Source organism: Lonchura striata, chromosome 11 (genome assembly GCF_050655825.1).
Source record: "Lonchura striata isolate lonStrDom1 chromosome 11, ASM5065582v1, whole genome shotgun sequence".
Lineage (NCBI taxonomy): Eukaryota > Metazoa > Chordata > Aves > Passeriformes > Estrildidae > Lonchura > Lonchura striata.
In genome coordinates this window covers 4,912,904-4,930,114 of record NC_140713.1, presented here as the reverse complement: position 1 = coordinate 4,930,114, position 17,211 = coordinate 4,912,904, and positions in this window count along the sequence as shown.

Genomic DNA, 17,211 nt, shown 5'->3' with positions numbered 1-17,211 from the left:
TCCCTCCCAGCCCTGCTGAGCCCCTTCTGTCCCTCTTCCTCCAGACCATCGGTGGAACTCTCACCAAGATCGTGGTGATGCTGGGCGCCTTCTCGTTCCTGTGTAGCAGGGATGACCAGACCGTGAAGGTCACCGAGGAGCTCCTGCGCCTGCACGAGGAGCAGCGCAAGCAGGAGATGGCCATGCTGCAGGAGATGGGGAAGAGGATCCAGGAGGTGCCCGAGATCACCGAGGACAGCCTGTTTCTCTGGGCCATTGAGCAGTGGTGGTTCTGGCCCTCTGTGGAGATTCTCCTGGTGCTCTTTTCTGTCTACAGGTTGCCCAAGCAGGACAGCTCTGCCAATGACAGCTCAGCCTGCGGAGGAGCTCCAGCGGTGCCCGCAAGGAAGAGAAGGATGACGAGGAGGAAGAGGATGCGTGCCGTAGCCGACTTCTTTGACAAGCTGGATCAAGTCAGCCTTCCAGATGCCTGTCTGGAGTCGAAGGACGGCAGAAGTCAGAGGAGGGTTTGGAAGGGATGGTCAACGCATCTGCCATGCCCTTCCCACAAGCGTTTTTCGGACAGAGTTGCAGCCCGGGAACACAGTAATATTCATTCTCAGGCTGTATGTTTCTACGTTCCCAATAGCAGATTGTATTTTAGACGGTTAAGAAGTTTTCATTTTAGGTTAGAATATAAGAATAGTTATGCAGTTGTTCATAGATAGGAAGTAGTGCTATGTAAGCAACAAATGTAATGCTATATAAACATGCTTAGAGTTCAATCTAAGGAATAGAGTAGTAATCATTGTTAGATTATATAGGTTACCTTTCCCAATCTAGATTGTATTTTAGATGTTTAAGAGTTTTCATTTTAAGTATAGTCTATAAGTGTATTATATAGAACATCTTACTATTATAGGAATATTAGTAAAATTGTTTAAAAATAGGATGTAGAATTTAGAGCTATTAAAGCAAAAAATGTAGCTAACTAAAATACCTAACTAAATGTCCTATGATAGCCACTAAAAGTCTTGTTCATTGTAATGTCCCTAGTACTTTATTAAATTAAACCTTTGTTTTGTTTCAATGTTTGCAAGTTGTAGTTTTTAAAGATGCTAGAATAAATACATTTGCCTTGTTTCACAAGTGTCGTACTTGATGGAATTTTGTCCCGTACCCCAACGGTGTAAGACATTTTTATAGGAAACAAAGGAAGCAATACAATTTCTTCCTTGCACCGGCAGCTGGTTTATTGGAAGAGGTGTTCAGCAGTAGCACGCAGAGCCCGTTGTCACGGAGCCGCCCCTCACGCCGTGAAGGGATGCGCTCTCCAAGGGCCCGAGGCTGCGCTCTCCCACCTTTCCCTCGGGCCGGCAGAGCCGCGGCAGCACGAGGCGCGCACTTGTCCGGCTCCTGCCTGAGAGGGGCCGGCTCCGGGCACGTTTCCGACGGCAGCAGCGGCGGCAGCGGCCCGGGAAGCCGCGTTCCCTCAGGCCAGGTGTCGGAGGGTGCCTTTGCCGAGGCCTGCGGGCAGCACGGGCCCGGAGCTGGCTGGGGCCCGTCTGGGGAGAGCGTTTGAGGCCGCGCAGCCCGGCGGCTCCGGAACGGCCGCGCGGCAGCGGCGGAGGCGGCGCGGGGCGGGAGAGGCGGCGGAGGCCGCGCTGAGCCCGCGCCGGCACCGCCGCGGCTCCGGGCGGGCGGGGAGGCTCCCGGCGAGGGGCCGCAGCTCCCGGGCAGTGCCCGAGATTCCCACCTGCGGCCAGAGCTGCTCCACGAGCTCCCGCCCTGCCGGGCTTCTCTTCTGGGCAAAGGCTGAGCCCAGCGGGGTTTGGCCGCCGCTCCCCCTCTGCCTCCCCACAGGCGGGGCCATCGCGGGAGGGGCTTGGGCCGGGCTTGTTCTCCTGGATCCGGGCAGGCCGCCGCGTTCAGCAGCTTTGTACCTGCTGATTATCGCTATTTAATGCCTGCTGCTCTTTCCTTTCCTTTCCTTTTTCTTTTTTTTTTTTTTTTTGTTTTTTGTTATTTTTCCCTTGTGCCTACTCACATTCGCCTCTCCTTGTTGATGAAAAAAGATTGGATAAAATTAAAAGGGGAGCAAACCTCTTTTGGAGTGTCCGTCTCTTAAATTAAAGCAAGAGAGCAGATGAAATAATTTGTACTTTTCCCAAGTCCTGCAGTGAAGTCACAGAGTGCTAATATTGAAATGAATGTCTGCTTCCAGCACTAGAAACAGTTTTGGACTTGATACTATAAAATTGTGAGCAACTGCCCCCATAGTGCAATGAAGATGAATGTAAGGTTATAAATAAATATTACAGTATTCCTAGGTATTAATGCCAATCATGAGCAGGACTGTTGGATCAGAATCAGGTTGCACAAAAAGCATTTGCAGCTTCTGCTGCATTTTGGTTAGGACCATCTGCTGGTTTGGCTGGTGAGAAATGCAAATTGATGAATTTGGGTAGGAATTTTTCATAGCCTTTTTTCATGATGGGTAGAAGCTAGATCGTCATGTATAACCTTTGGGGAGGATTGGAGCAAACCTTTTCCACTTTGATGTCCTTTTTTCTCCCCTGTACTATATAATGCCCAACTTCTGCTTATCCTTTCTATGTTAAATGCATTATGTGCTTCTGAGCTATTTTTTATTTTTGGCTGTTGTGGTTTGACACGGAAAGAGAATTTTTTCCGGAAGGAAGAGGTCAATTTAGATATTGACCAATTAAAGGTGGACACGCCTCTGAGAACACAGAGGGTTAAAAGCAGAATTCCCAGGGGAACTCGCTCTCTTTGGTTCCGGTCAGCGTGCAGTGTGGGCTCTCCCCTGCCCAGCAACCAGCTGGGTGGGGCAGGGGAAAGCCCCATGGCCTGATAAAGGTAAGGCCGAAGGGTGGAAGGACTGGAACCGGGCTGGCCCCTGCAGATGGAAGGGTGGAAGAAATCTGGGATGTCTCCATTCCCCCCCAGCGGGAAGACAGCGGCAGTTTGTCAGCAATTCCACCGCGAGGAAGGAGGAGCGGGGCGGGGGGGGAAGCTGCAAGGTGCCCAGTCGCGTGGGAGTTGCTGGATGTCTGGGCATCGAGCCGTCCTGGGAGTTTGGACTTTTAACCCTTCCTTGAGAAATGAAAGCTTTGTGAATTTTCCTTTCCCCTCCTCGAATTGAAAGAGAGGAAAGAGGGACACCTTGGACCCTGGGATGTTAGAAGGAGGAATTCTAGGTGGAAGGGGGACAAGGAGTGGCTTTGGCTGGACTTTTCCGTGTTAGCCACATCCTGAACCAATCTTCTCCTCCAAGAGGGACTGTGTTTTGGGAGGATGCCAGTGAGTCAAGAGACCTGCTTCAGCTGGGAAAAAAGACAAAATTGGAGTGAACAGAGAAAAGGTTAGGGGGTTTGTGGTGGCACCCCCTTGTCCTGGAAAGGAAAGCGAAGAGAAGAAGATCTCTGTTCTTGAGCCCTCGGCCCCAGGGGAAAATGGGGGGGACTGTGGTCCCAAACAACGAAAAACTGAACTGTTGTTTTCTCCCCTCTTGGCAGGGCATCCTTGAAAGGAAAAATCCTAAAAGCAGTCGGTCCATCTATGCATTTGGTGGTGAGAGCACTGTGCATGGAAAGGAGAAGGGTCACCATGGCAAACTTTTCCTCCGGGCGGTGCCATGTGTGACATGGAAGCACAGGATGTGGAGCTGTGTTTCCTTGGGGGGTCTGTGGCACAGGAGAGACTCTGTTCCCTCGATGGACTGAGTATTGATTGTTTGGGGGGTGGAAACCTGATTGGGGTCGAGATTGTGTCTCACTGTGGTTTGTTGAAGTTGGGTGGTGGGGGGAGGAATGTTTTGCAATGTTGTCATTTGATCTTTGTGTGGTTTTTCTTTCCTTCTTTAGTTTTCTCTTTTCTTTTGTAGTAGTAGTTTAATACAGTTTTTTTCTATTATTAAGCTTGGGCCTGCTTTGCTCTGTTCTAGACTCCACTTCACAGCATTCAAGGGAGGGATCACATTTTCATGGGGGCACTGGCATTGTGCCAGTGTCAAACCATGACATTGGAGAATAAGTTAAACAACACAGCACAAAACTCTTGCAGCTAACAGCTATGATTATATCCTTTCTTCATTAGGGGTGAGAGCCAATAATACGTAGCAGAGGAGATTAATCCAATGGATTAACGGCCCGCACAAGGGAAAACAAGATACTAAGTATTCACCAAGTTCCTTTTATGGTTGTCAGACTGACCTTAAAAATGTTACCTGTCAAAATGAATGTGTCCTGAAGCATATGAAGATATTTTTTTACACTTCCAGAGAGGGATTAACACACATTTTTGAGGAGCCTGAGAAACACCTTCAAGTGACCATAGATGGTAAATTAAGGTCCCATTCAGGGGCTATGAAGGAAGGCCTTCCTTCCGTGGATGCTTCCTTCCAGTGCCTGCTGCTTCTGAGCCAGCAGAAACCCCTTTTTGAGCAAAACACGCATTTGCTGCATATAACCTGTGTCCTCCTCTTCCTTTTACAGGGCATGCACTGAGCATGAGGACATCTGCTCCTGTTACCTTTCAACAAGGCAGAAATGTCACATTCTGTGAGTTTAACTCAGCTCAGGCTGGGGCTAAACATTATCTTGGCAACACAATGACCCGCTTCATAAAAGCAAGCTGAGACACTTTCATAATATTGTAGCTAATGACATTTCATCTGACTGTTTCTGCATTGAATTTTTCAGTTACAGATGCAATTTTGTTTACTAGGGTGAGGGTAGGAGTCATCATTTTTAAACTAGGTTCATATTCCTGAAGAGCAGAGCTCTTACATGGTGCTGAACTAGTGATTTTGTTAATATTCCATTTCCAGAGTTTCTTGTTCTTGTTCAGGTTATGCTTTGGAGCACAACCTGAAAAAATCCTTATAAGTAGCTTTAAAAACCTTTAAGTACCAATGTAAACATGGTGAGAAACTCCCTGGGATTTTTTCCAGTTGTGACAAAATATTATCTTTGGAGATAAATACAGGAAATTTTCCGATAGAATATATGCATGTGTGTGTCTGTACATTGCACCTTGCCTGTATCAGGGGGAAAGAGGCCACAGTAAAGGGAGTGTTTATAGAGAGCCAATAAATAAGGGCAATTTCAAAGCAACGATTCATTACATTGATATCCAGCAATAATACAATACCATGAGCAATGGGTAGTCCTTAATTGCTGTCAGTCGTTAGCAACAGGTGTCCAGTGGAGGAGTTCTTAAGTTTCCCATAAAATGCCAGTGGAAGGAAGCCCATGGCCCAGTCCCATACAGGCTGCACTGATAGCCCTTGATGGTCCCACTTGCAGAAATCAGAGGTGAAAGCTCATCAGCAAGAAAAGCTGGAAATGAAGGAGGATATTTTTGTTTTTTGCGGCCTGCAGTTTTTCGTCTGTCCTTAGTGGTTTCTTTTTCCCACAGCATCTTGTCACAGTTCTTTTCACTTTGTAGTCTTGGAATTCTGGTTTTTGCCAGGCATGCTTCTCCCTTACTCCGCAGGATCACTTTGGTTTGATGAGACACTTTCTGCATTTTCTGCAGGATAAATTTGGTTTTCCTGGACATCCTTCCTGCCTGCTCTTCATGCTTTGTCTTCTGTGCCGATTTTACTGCTTGCGGATGTTTTCCTCTACACTATTTGTGCAGTTGTACCCTAAATCTCTGGATGCCCAATTTGCAGTATATGTGTACAAACATACATGTGTATTCATTGATTGATTTATTTGTTAGCTGTGTTACATAAAAGGTTGGTTACTTGGTATTGTTATTCTGATTGTTACTGTGTTACAAGAGCCTTACTGACTCCCCATGGTTCGGTTGTTTTAGTTTTCTGAGGTCTAGGTTGGAGACAAACTAATATTACTGATATTTTAGTCTGGTTTTATTCTAGGGACTCATCATGCCTGTAAGTCTGAAACTTTGGAAAAGTCTGCTTTTTGTTTCTTCCAGTTAATATTTTGTTACTTGATACTTACTGGACAGAAAGAAAAAAATGTTAGATCTTTTTTGTCTTGCTGTTCAGTTAGAATGTCCTTATTTCCTGTCTCTCTTAACCTTTCAGTGTTTTGCTCCACCCTCACTATGCCTAAAAGCATCCCTTCAGTATCTGGATTGTGTAGATTCTAAGTGGAATCAGTGAGATTTTTTTTTCCAGTAATGCTTTGGAATTAAGCCCCCAGCCTTTTTCTTTTGCTTACATTACCTCCTTCCTTTAGGCAGAATTCTCTGCTCAAGAATCTTTAAAGTGTAATTAGGGTCAACTTGTGCCAAAGCTGTATTTGAACAGTTAAATTGTGCACGCATACAGGTCTGTAGGTGCTTTGGAATTAAGCCCCCAGCCTTTTTCTTTTGCTTACATTACCTCCTTCCTTTAGGCAGAATTCTCTGCTCAAGAATCTTTAAAGTGTAATTAGGGTCAACTTGTGCCAAAGCTGTATTTGAACAGTTAAATTGTGCACGCATACAGGTCTGTAGGTGCGTGTATATGAATAGAGACAGGGAGTTTGTAATGGTCTAGACGTACACACACCTATATTTACAAACACTGCAGAAATCCCACTGTTCCACGACTGGTTCCTAGTGCTTCCCCGTCACTGTAATTCAGTTGCATCACGTGCCATAATCTTTTCCTCCACAGAGTTTTAGGTCACCTGCATACTTGATCGAGGCACAATACAGCTCTTTCCAGTCTTCATAAATATTAATTATGTTAATTAAATATTAAATCAAATAGTAAATCATAATTAAAGGTAAAATATTAAACATTTACGGAAGGAGATCCAGTGTTGGTGACTCTGAGAGCACATACGCAGACATTTCCTTCTAGTTAATGTTGTGCCATTTATAATTGTTAGGTAATGGTCCAGCAGCCAGTGATGTGTTTCAGACGGCTATCTTCATGTTCAAGTGACATCATTCTTTCTCCTTGAAAGAGATTTGTTGAGCTATATTGAAAGCACTGACAACATTTCTGCAGCAAATTTCTGGTTTGGAGAACGATGATTGCAGCACACAAGACCTGAGAATTATTCTGCTCAAAGCTGAGCTTCCTCCGCAGTTCAAAGGCTGCTGGCCCTGGAACTTGGATTTGGAGTAGTTTAGAACATAGTGAAGGAATGTTGTATTTTAACCTAATCATCGCTGGGAAGGGGGAAACTCCCACCTGATTAAACTTTCTGTTCGTGGAATTTCATCCTACTTGTGGCACTGGAGTTGGTATTTTTATTGACAAACTGTCATGAATTTACATTTGAACATGTAAGTTATAGTAGGATGGGAAAAAGTCAGGTCAGTAATGCCCGTACTGTTTATTTTTTCTCTATTTATGCTGTTTGTTTTGAAGTGTTATAATTTTCACATATTTAACTGATTTTCAAATATTCAACAAACCTGTCAGATTATTTTCACTAAATCACCATTCTGAAGAAAAGTGTAAAGAATTCACACAGTTCCAGCATCACAATCATAGTGTTTGACAAGATATCCTACCTCTTTTATGAGGAGACAGATCTCAAAATAGGAATTTTTAAGGATCCTTCCTTATAAAATGTTTCAGCAACTGCATTAATTTGTCGTGTTCCTGTGAACAGGTATTGGGAAAAACCCCATAATTACACTTGTGTTCACCATTTGAATCGCAATTTTTATGCCTTAGGTGGCTGTTTCAGAACCTGTTTCCCAATAGTACATTGTAATCAGTTTAATGCATGTTAAAATCTCATTGTTTATTTGGGTACACTTATCAGCTGATGAAATTGCCGCTCATTGAAATTCAGTTGTGAAGTTAGCCATCTTCATCTGCAATCAAGCTGTACAAGCCTTGTTAAAATATTTTATTTATAGTAAAAATATCTGAGAAGAAATAAACATTAAAAAAAAAATATAAGTGGACAAGAGTGTTACAAAGTAGAAATTTTATGAACCTTGTGCCACACTATTAAAAGTGATATTTTTGATATCTCCTTTTATGCTTGTTTTTCCAAACATATATGCTCCAAATTGGACCATTGAATATTTGTTTGTTCCTGTAACTTCTATTACATCTTATTGTTTTCCTTCAGTACACTGTTGCTCACTAAGAAATAGTCAAGTTCCCTTTTTAGAATCATTGCTGTATGCAAGTGAAGGAAGGTGGGGAAAAAAGCTTTAAAAATAAAAAAGTCTTGTTTAATGAAAGAGCTGCATGCTAATAACTGCTTGGTTAGGGATATAAATGTATCTTTATGTAAGATATATAGATATAGATATCTATAAACCTACAGATGCAGAACTACTGAAATACGAAGGGATCCTTTGCACCAGAAGTTCTGCTGTATGCTCTAGAATTTCCTTGGGGTTTTACCCTCCATCTCATGAGCTGTTAGAGACAGCAGTAATAGGGGCACCAGGAGGTGCCTCCGGGGCTCTCGGGCTACGTGGATGGCTGATTTCAGGTGCTCTGGGCCTGCCTGGGGCAGAGCCAGGGCCAGGGGCCATGGCCAGGCTGTGCCGTTGGGTTCCGTGCTCAGCGGCATCACCGTTGGCAACCACGGAAGGGTCCCCGGGAGCTCCAGGGACAGCGGCCGGTACCGTTGGCTCTCACTGCGTCTCGAGGCAGCGGCGAGTGCAGCAGGCGAGAGGAAGGCTCTGCTGGACAAGGGTTGGGGCGGCAGGATCGGCAGCCATGGTGAGTTTTGGGGCAGGGGTGAGGGTGCAGGGGCCACCTTGGGCAGAGCAGGTGCCACCACGGGGCTGCAGGGATGTGGCCTGACCTTCCCCTTGAGCTCCCTCTCCCATGCATTCCCAGGGCCCTGCATGTCCTGCCCCTTAGCCCAGGAGCCATCTCCCTCCCAGCCCTGCTGAGCCCCTTCTGTCCCTCTTCCTCCAGACCATCGGTGGAACTCTCACCAAGATCGTGGTGATGCTGGGCGCCTTCTCGTTCCTGTGTAGCAGGGATGACCAGACCGTGAAGGTCACCGAGGAGCTCCTGCGCCAGCACGAGGAGCAGCGCAAGCAGGAGATGGCCATGCTGCAGGAGATGGGGAAGAGGATCCAGGAGGTGCCCGAGATCACCGAGGACAGCCTGTTTCTCTGGGCCATTGAGCAGTGGTGGTTCTGGCCCTCTGTGGAGATTCTCCTGGTGCTCTTTTCTGTCTACAGGTTGCCCAAGCAGGACAGCTCTGCCAACGACAGCTCAGCCTGCGGAGGAGCTCCAGCGGTGCCTGCAAGGAAGAGAAGGATGACGAGGAGGAAGAGGATGCGTGCCGTAGCCGACTTCTTTGACAAGCTGGATCAAGTCAGCCTTCCAGATGCGTGTCTGGAGTCGAAGGACGGCAGAAGTCAGAGGAGGGTTTGGAAGGGATGGTCAACGCATCTTCCAAGCCCTTCCCACAAGCGTTTTTCGGACAGAGTTGCAGCCCGGGAACACAGTAATATTCATTCTCAGGCTGTATGTTTCTACGTTCCCAATAGCAGATTGTATTTTAGACGGTTAAGAAGTTTTCATTTTAGGTTAGAATATAAGAATAGTTATGCAGTTGTTCATAGATAGGAAGTAGTGCTATGTAAGCAACAAATGTAATGCTATATAAACATGCTTAGAGTTCAATCTAAGGAATAGAGTAGTAATCATTGTTAGATTATATAGGTTACCTTTCCCAATCTAGATTGTATTTTAGATGTTTAAGAGTTTTCATTTTAAGTATAGTCTATAAGTGTATTATATAGAACATCTTACTATTATAGGAATATTAGTAAAATTGTTTAAAAATAGGATGTAGAATTTAGAGCTATTAAAGCAAAAAATGTAGCTAACTAAAATACCTAACTAAATGTCCTATGATAGCCACTAAAAGTCTTGTTCATTGTAATGTCCCTAGTACTTTATTAAATTAAACCTTTGTTTTGTTTCAATGTTTGCAAGTTGTAGTTTTTAAAGATGCTAGAATAAATACATTTGCCTTGTTTCACAAGTGTCGTACTTGATGGAATTTTGTCCCGTACCCCAACGGTGTAAGACATTTTTATAGGAAACAAAGGAAGCAATACAATTTCTTCCTTGCACCGGCAGCTGGTTTATTGGAAGAGGTGTTCAGCAGTAGCACGCAGAGCCCGTTGTCACGGAGCCGCCCCTCACGCCGTGAAGGGATGCGCTCTCCAAGGGCCCGAGGCTGCGCTCTCCCACCTTTCCCTCGGGCCGGCAGAGCCGCGGCAGCACGAGGCGCGCACTTGTCCGGCTCCTGCCTGAGAGGGGCCGGCTCCGGGCACGTTTCCGACGGCAGCAGCGGCGGCAGCGGCCCGGGAAGCCGCGTTCCCTCAGGCCAGGTGTCGGAGGGTGCCTTTGCCGAGGCCTGCGGGCAGCACGGGCCCGGAGCTGGCTGGGGCCCGTCTGGGGAGAGCGTTTGAGGCCGCGCAGCCCGGCGGCTCCGGAACGGCCGCGCGGCAGCGGCGGAGGCGGCGCGGGGCGGGAGAGGCGGCGGAGGCCGCGCTGAGCCCGCGCCGGCACCGCCGCGGCTCCGGGCGGGCGGGGAGGCTCCCGGCGAGGGGCCGCAGCTCCCGGGCAGTGCCCGAGATTCCCACCTGCGGCCAGAGCTGCTCCACGAGCTCCCGCCCTGCCGGGCTTCTCTTCTGGGCAAAGGCTGAGCCCAGCGGGGTTTGGCCGCCGCTCCCCCTCTGCCTCCCCACAGGCGGGGCCATCGCGGGAGGGGCTTGGGCCGGGCTTGTTCTCCTGGATCCGGGCAGGCCGCCGCGTTCAGCAGCTTTGTACCTGCTGATTATCGCTATTTAATGCCTGCTGCTCTTTCCTTTCCTTTCCTTTTTCTTTTTTTTTTTTTTTTTGTTTTTTGTTATTTTTCCCTTGTGCCTACTCACATTCGCCTCTCCTTGTTGATGAAAAAAGATTGGATAAAATTAAAAGGGGAGCAAACCTCTTTTGGAGTGTCCGTCTCTTAAATTAAAGCAAGAGAGCAGATGAAATAATTTGTACTTTTCCCAAGTCCTGCAGTGAAGTCACAGAGTGCTAATATTGAAATGAATGTCTGCTTCCAGCACTAGAAACAGTTTTGGACTTGATACTATAAAATTGTGAGCAACTGCCCCCATAGTGCAATGAAGATGAATGTAAGGTTATAAATAAATATTACAGTATTCCTAGGTATTAATGCCAATCATGAGCAGGACTGTTGGATCAGAATCAGGTTGCACAAAAAGCATTTGCAGCTTCTGCTGCATTTTGGTTAGGACCATCTGCTGGTTTGGCTGGTGAGAAATGCAAATTGATGAATTTGGGTAGGAATTTTTCATAGCCTTTTTTCATGATGGGTAGAAGCTAGATCGTCATGTATAACCTTTGGGGAGGATTGGAGCAAACCTTTTCCACTTTGATGTCCTTTTTTCTCCCCTGTACTATATAATGCCCAACTTCTGCTTATCCTTTCTATGTTAAATGCATTATGTGCTTCTGAGCTATTTTTTATTTTTGGCTGTTGTGGTTTGACACGGAAAGAGAATTTTTTCCGGAAGGAAGAGGTCAATTTAGATATTGACCAATTAAAGGTGGACACGCCTCTGAGAACACAGAGGGTTAAAAGCAGAATTCCCAGGGGAACTCGCTCTCTTTGGTTCCGGTCAGCGTGCAGTGTGGGCTCTCCCCTGCCCAGCAACCAGCTGGGTGGGGCAGGGGAAAGCCCCATGGCCTGATAAAGGTAAGGCCGAAGGGTGGAAGGACTGGAACCGGGCTGGCCCCTGCAGATGGAAGGGTGGAAGAAATCTGGGATGTCTCCATTCCCCCCCAGCGGGAAGACAGCGGCAGTTTGTCAGCAATTCCACCGCGAGGAAGGAGGAGCGGGGCGGGGGGGAAGCTGCAAGGTGCCCAGTCGCGTGGGAGTTGCTGGATGTCTGGGCATCGAGCCGTCCTGGGAGTTTGGACTTTTAACCCTTCCTTGAGAAATGAAAGCTTTGTGAATTTTCCTTTCCCCTCCTCGAATTGAAAGAGAGGAAAGAGGGACACCTTGGACCCTGGGATGTTAGAAGGAGGAATTCTAGATGGAAGGGGGACAAGGAGTGGCTTTGGCTGGACTTTTCCGTGTTAGCCACATCCTGAACCAATCTTCTCCTCCAAGAGGGACTGTGTTTTGGGAGGATGCCAGTGAGTCAAGAGACCTGCTTCAGCTGGGAAAAAAGACAAAATTGGAGTGAACAGAGAAAAGGTTAGAGGGTTGGTGGTGGCACCCCCTTGTCCTGGAAAGGAAAGCGAAGAGAAGAAGATCTCTGTTCTTGAGCCCTCGGCCCCAGGGGAAAATGGGGGGGACTGTGGTCCCAAACAACGAAAAACTGAACTGTTGTTTTCTCCCCTCTTGGCAGGGCATCCTTGAAAGGAAAAATCCTAAAAGCAGTCGGTCCATCTATGCATTTGGTGGTGAGAGCACTGTGCATGGAAAGGAGAAGGGTCACCATGGCAAACTTTTCCTCCGGGCGGTGCCATGTGTGACATGGAAGCACAGGATGTGGAGCTGTGTTTCCTTGGGGGGTCTGTGGCACAGGAGAGACTCTGTTCCCTCGATGGACTGAGTATTGATTGTTTGGGGGGTGGAAACCTGATTGGGGTCGAGATTGTGTCTCACTGTGGTTTGTTGAAGTTGGGTGGTGGGGGGAGGAATGTTTTGCAATGTTGTCATTTGATCTTTGTGTGGTTTTTCTTTCCTTCTTTAGTTTTCTCTTTTCTTTTGTAGTAGTAGTTTAATACAGTTTTTTTCTATTATTAAGCTTGGGCCTGCTTTGCTCTGTTCTAGACTCCACTTCACAGCATTCAAGGGAGGGATCACATTTTCATGGGGGCACTGGCATTGTGCCAGTGTCAAACCATGACATTGGAGAATAAGTTAAACAACACAGCACAAAACTCTTGCAGCTAACAGCTATGATTATATCCTTTCTTCATTAGGGGTGAGAGCCAATAATACGTAGCAGAGGAGATTAATCCAATGGATTAACGGCCCGCACAAGGGAAAACAAGATACTAAGTATTCACCAAGTTCCTTTTATGGTTGTCAGACTGACCTTAAAAATGTTACCTGTCAAAATGAATGTGTCCTGAAGCATATGAAGATATTTTTTTACACTTCCAGAGAGGGATTAACACACATTTTTGAGGAGCCTGAGAAACACCTTCAAGTGACCATAGATGGTAAATTAAGGTCCCATTCAGGGGCTATGAAGGAAGGCCTTCCTTCCGTGGATGCTTCCTTCCAGTGCCTGCTGCTTCTGAGCCAGCAGAAACCCCTTTTTGAGCAAAACACGCATTTGCTGCATATAACCTGTGTCCTCCTCTTCCTTTTACAGGGCATGCACTGAGCATGAGGACATCTGCTCCTGTTACCTTTCAACAAGGCAGAAATGTCACATTCTGTGAGTTTAACTCAGCTCAGGCTGGGGCTAAACATTATCTTGGCAACACAATGACCCGCTTCATAAAAGCAAGCTGAGACACTTTCATAATATTGTAGCTAATGACATTTCATCTGACTGTTTCTGCATTGAATTTTTCAGTTACAGATGCAATTTTGTTTACTAGGGTGAGGGTAGGAGTCATCATTTTTAAACTAGGTTCATATTCCTGAAGAGCAGAGCTCTTACATGGTGCTGAACTAGTGATTTTGTTAATATTCCATTTCCAGAGTTTCTTGTTCTTGTTCAGGTTATGCTTTGGAGCACAACCTGAAAAAATCCTTATAAGTAGCTTTAAAAACCTTTAAGTACCAATGTAAACATGGTGAGAAACTCCCTGGGATTTTTTCCAGTTGTGACAAAATATTATCTTTGGAGATAAATACAGGAAATTTTCCGATAGAATATATGCATGTGTGTGTCTGTACATTGCACCTTGCCTGTATCAGGGGGAAAGAGGCCACAGTAAAGGGAGTGTTTATAGAGAGCCAATAAATAAGGGCAATTTCAAAGCAACGATTCATTACATTGATATCCAGCAATAATACAATACCATGAGCAATGGGTAGTCCTTAATTGCTGTCAGTCGTTAGCAACAGGTGTCCAGTGGAGGAGTTCTTAAGTTTCCCATAAAATGCCAGTGGAAGGAAGCCCATGGCCCAGTCCCATACAGGCTGCACTGATAGCCCTTGATGGTCCCACTTGCAGAAATCAGAGGTGAAAGCTCATCAGCAAGAAAAGCTGGAAATGAAGGAGGATATTTTTGTTTTTTGCGGCCTGCAGTTTTTCGTCTGTCCTTAGTGGTTTCTTTTTCCCACAGCATCTTGTCACAGTTCTTTTCACTTTGTAGTCTTGGAATTCTGGTTTTTGCCAGGCATGCTTCTCCCTTACTCCGCAGGATCACTTTGGTTTGATGAGACACTTTCTGCATTTTCTGCAGGATAAATTTGGTTTTCCTGGACATCCTTCCTGCCTGCTCTTCATGCTTTGTCTTCTGTGCCGATTTTACTGCTTGCGGATGTTTTCCTCTACACTATTTGTGCAGTTGTACCCTAAATCTCTGGATGCCCAATTTGCAGTATATGTGTACAAACATACATGTGTATTCATTGATTGATTTATTTGTTAGCTGTGTTACATAAAAGGTTGGTTACTTGGTATTGTTATTCTGATTGTTACTGTGTTACAAGAGCCTTACTGACTCCCCATGGTTCGGTTGTTTTAGTTTTCTGAGGTCTAGGTTGGAGACAAACTAATATTACTGATATTTTAGTCTGGTTTTATTCTAGGGACTCATCATGCCTGTAAGTCTGAAACTTTGGAAAAGTCTGCTTTTTGTTTCTTCCAGTTAATATTTTGTTACTTGATACTTACTGGACAGAAAGAAAAAAATGTTAGATCTTTTTTGTCTTGCTGTTCAGTTAGAATGTCCTTATTTCCTGTCTCTCTTAACCTTTCAGTGTTTTGCTCCACCCTCACTATGCCTAAAAGCATCCCTTCAGTATCTGGATTGTGTAGATTCTAAGTGGAATCAGTGAGATTTTTTTTTCCAGTAATGCTTTGGAATTAAGCCCCCAGCCTTTTTCTTTTGCTTACATTACCTCCTTCCTTTAGGCAGAATTCTCTGCTCAAGAATCTTTAAAGTGTAATTAGGGTCAACTTGTGCCAAAGCTGTATTTGAACAGTTAAATTGTGCACGCATACAGGTCTGTAGGTGCTTTGGAATTAAGCCCCCAGCCTTTTTCTTTTGCTTACATTACCTCCTTCCTTTAGGCAGAATTCTCTGCTCAAGAATCTTTAAAGTGTAATTAGGGTCAACTTGTGCCAAAGCTGTATTTGAACAGTTAAATTGTGCACGCATACAGGTCTGTAGGTGCGTGTATATGAATAGAGACAGGGAGTTTGTAATGGTCTAGACGTACACACACCTATATTTACAAACACTGCAGAAATCCCACTGTTCCACGACTGGTTCCTAGTGCTTCCCCGTCACTGTAATTCAGTTGCATCACGTGCCATAATCTTTTCCTCCACAGAGTTTTAGGTCACCTGCATACTTGATCGAGGCACAATACAGCTCTTTCCAGTCTTCATAAATATTAATTATGTTAATTAAATATTAAATCAAATAGTAAATCATAATTAAAGGTAAAATATTAAACATTTACGGAAGGAGATCCAGTGTTGGTGACTCTGAGAGCACATACGCAGACATTTCCTTCTAGTTAATGTTGTGCCATTTATAATTGTTAGGTAATGGTCCAGCAGCCAGTGATGTGTTTCAGACGGCTATCTTCATGTTCAAGTGACATCATTCTTTCTCCTTGAAAGAGATTTGTTGAGCTATATTGAAAGCACTGACAACATTTCTGCAGCAAATTTCTGGTTTGGAGAACGATGATTGCAGCACACAAGACCTGAGAATTATTCTGCTCAAAGCTGAGCTTCCTCCGCAGTTCAAAGGCTGCTGGCCCTGGAACTTGGATTTGGAGTAGTTTAGAACATAGTGAAGGAATGTTGTATTTTAACCTAATCATCGCTGGGAAGGGGGAAACTCCCACCTGATTAAACTTTCTGTTCGTGGAATTTCATCCTACTTGTGGCACTGGAGTTGGTATTTTTATTGACAAACTGTCATGAATTTACATTTGAACATGTAAGTTATAGTAGGATGGGAAAAAGTCAGGTCAGTAATGCCCGTACTGTTTATTTTTTCTCTATTTATGCTGTTTGTTTTGAAGTGTTATAATTTTCACATATTTAACTGATTTTCAAATATTCAACAAACCTGTCAGATTATTTTCACTAAATCACCATTCTGAAGAAAAGTGTAAAGAATTCACACAGTTCCAGCATCACAATCATAGTGTTTGACAAGATATCCTACCTCTTTTATGAGGAGACAGATCTCAAAATAGGAATTTTTAAGGATCCTTCCTTATAAAATGTTTCAGCAACTGCATTAATTTGTCGTGTTCCTGTGAACAGGTATTGGGAAAAACCCCATAATTACACTTGTGTTCACCATTTGAATCGCAATTTTTATGCCTTAGGTGGCTGTTTCAGAACCTGTTTCCCAATAGTACATTGTAATCAGTTTAATGCATGTTAAAATCTCATTGTTTATTTGGGTACACTTATCAGCTGATGAAATTGCCGCTCATTGAAATTCAGTTGTGAAGTTAGCCATCTTCATCTGCAATCAAGCTGTACAAGCCTTGTTAAAATATTTTATTTATAGTAAAAATATCTGAGAAGAAATAAACATTAAAAAAAAAATATAAGTGGACAAGAGTGTTACAAAGTAGAAATTTTATGAACCTTGTGCCACACTATTAAAAGTGATATTTTTGATATCTCCTTTTATGCTTGTTTTTCCAAACATATATGCTCCAAATTGGACCATTGAATATTTGTTTGTTCCTGTAACTTCTATTACATCTTATTGTTTTCCTTCAGTACACTGTTGCTCACTAAGAAATAGTCAAGTTCCCTTTTTAGAATCATTGCTGTATGCAAGTGAAGGAAGGTGGGGAAAAAAGCTTTAAAAATAAAAAAGTCTTGTTTAATGAAAGAGCTGCATGCTAATAACTGCTTGGTTAGGGATATAAATGTATCTTTATGTAAGATATATAGATATAGATATCTATAAACCTACAGATGCAGAACTACTGAAATACGAAGGGATCCTTTGCACCAGAAGTTCTGCTGTATGCTCTAGAATTTCCTTGGGGTTTTACCCTCCATCTCATGAGCTGTTAGAGACAGCAGTAATAGGGGCACCAGGAG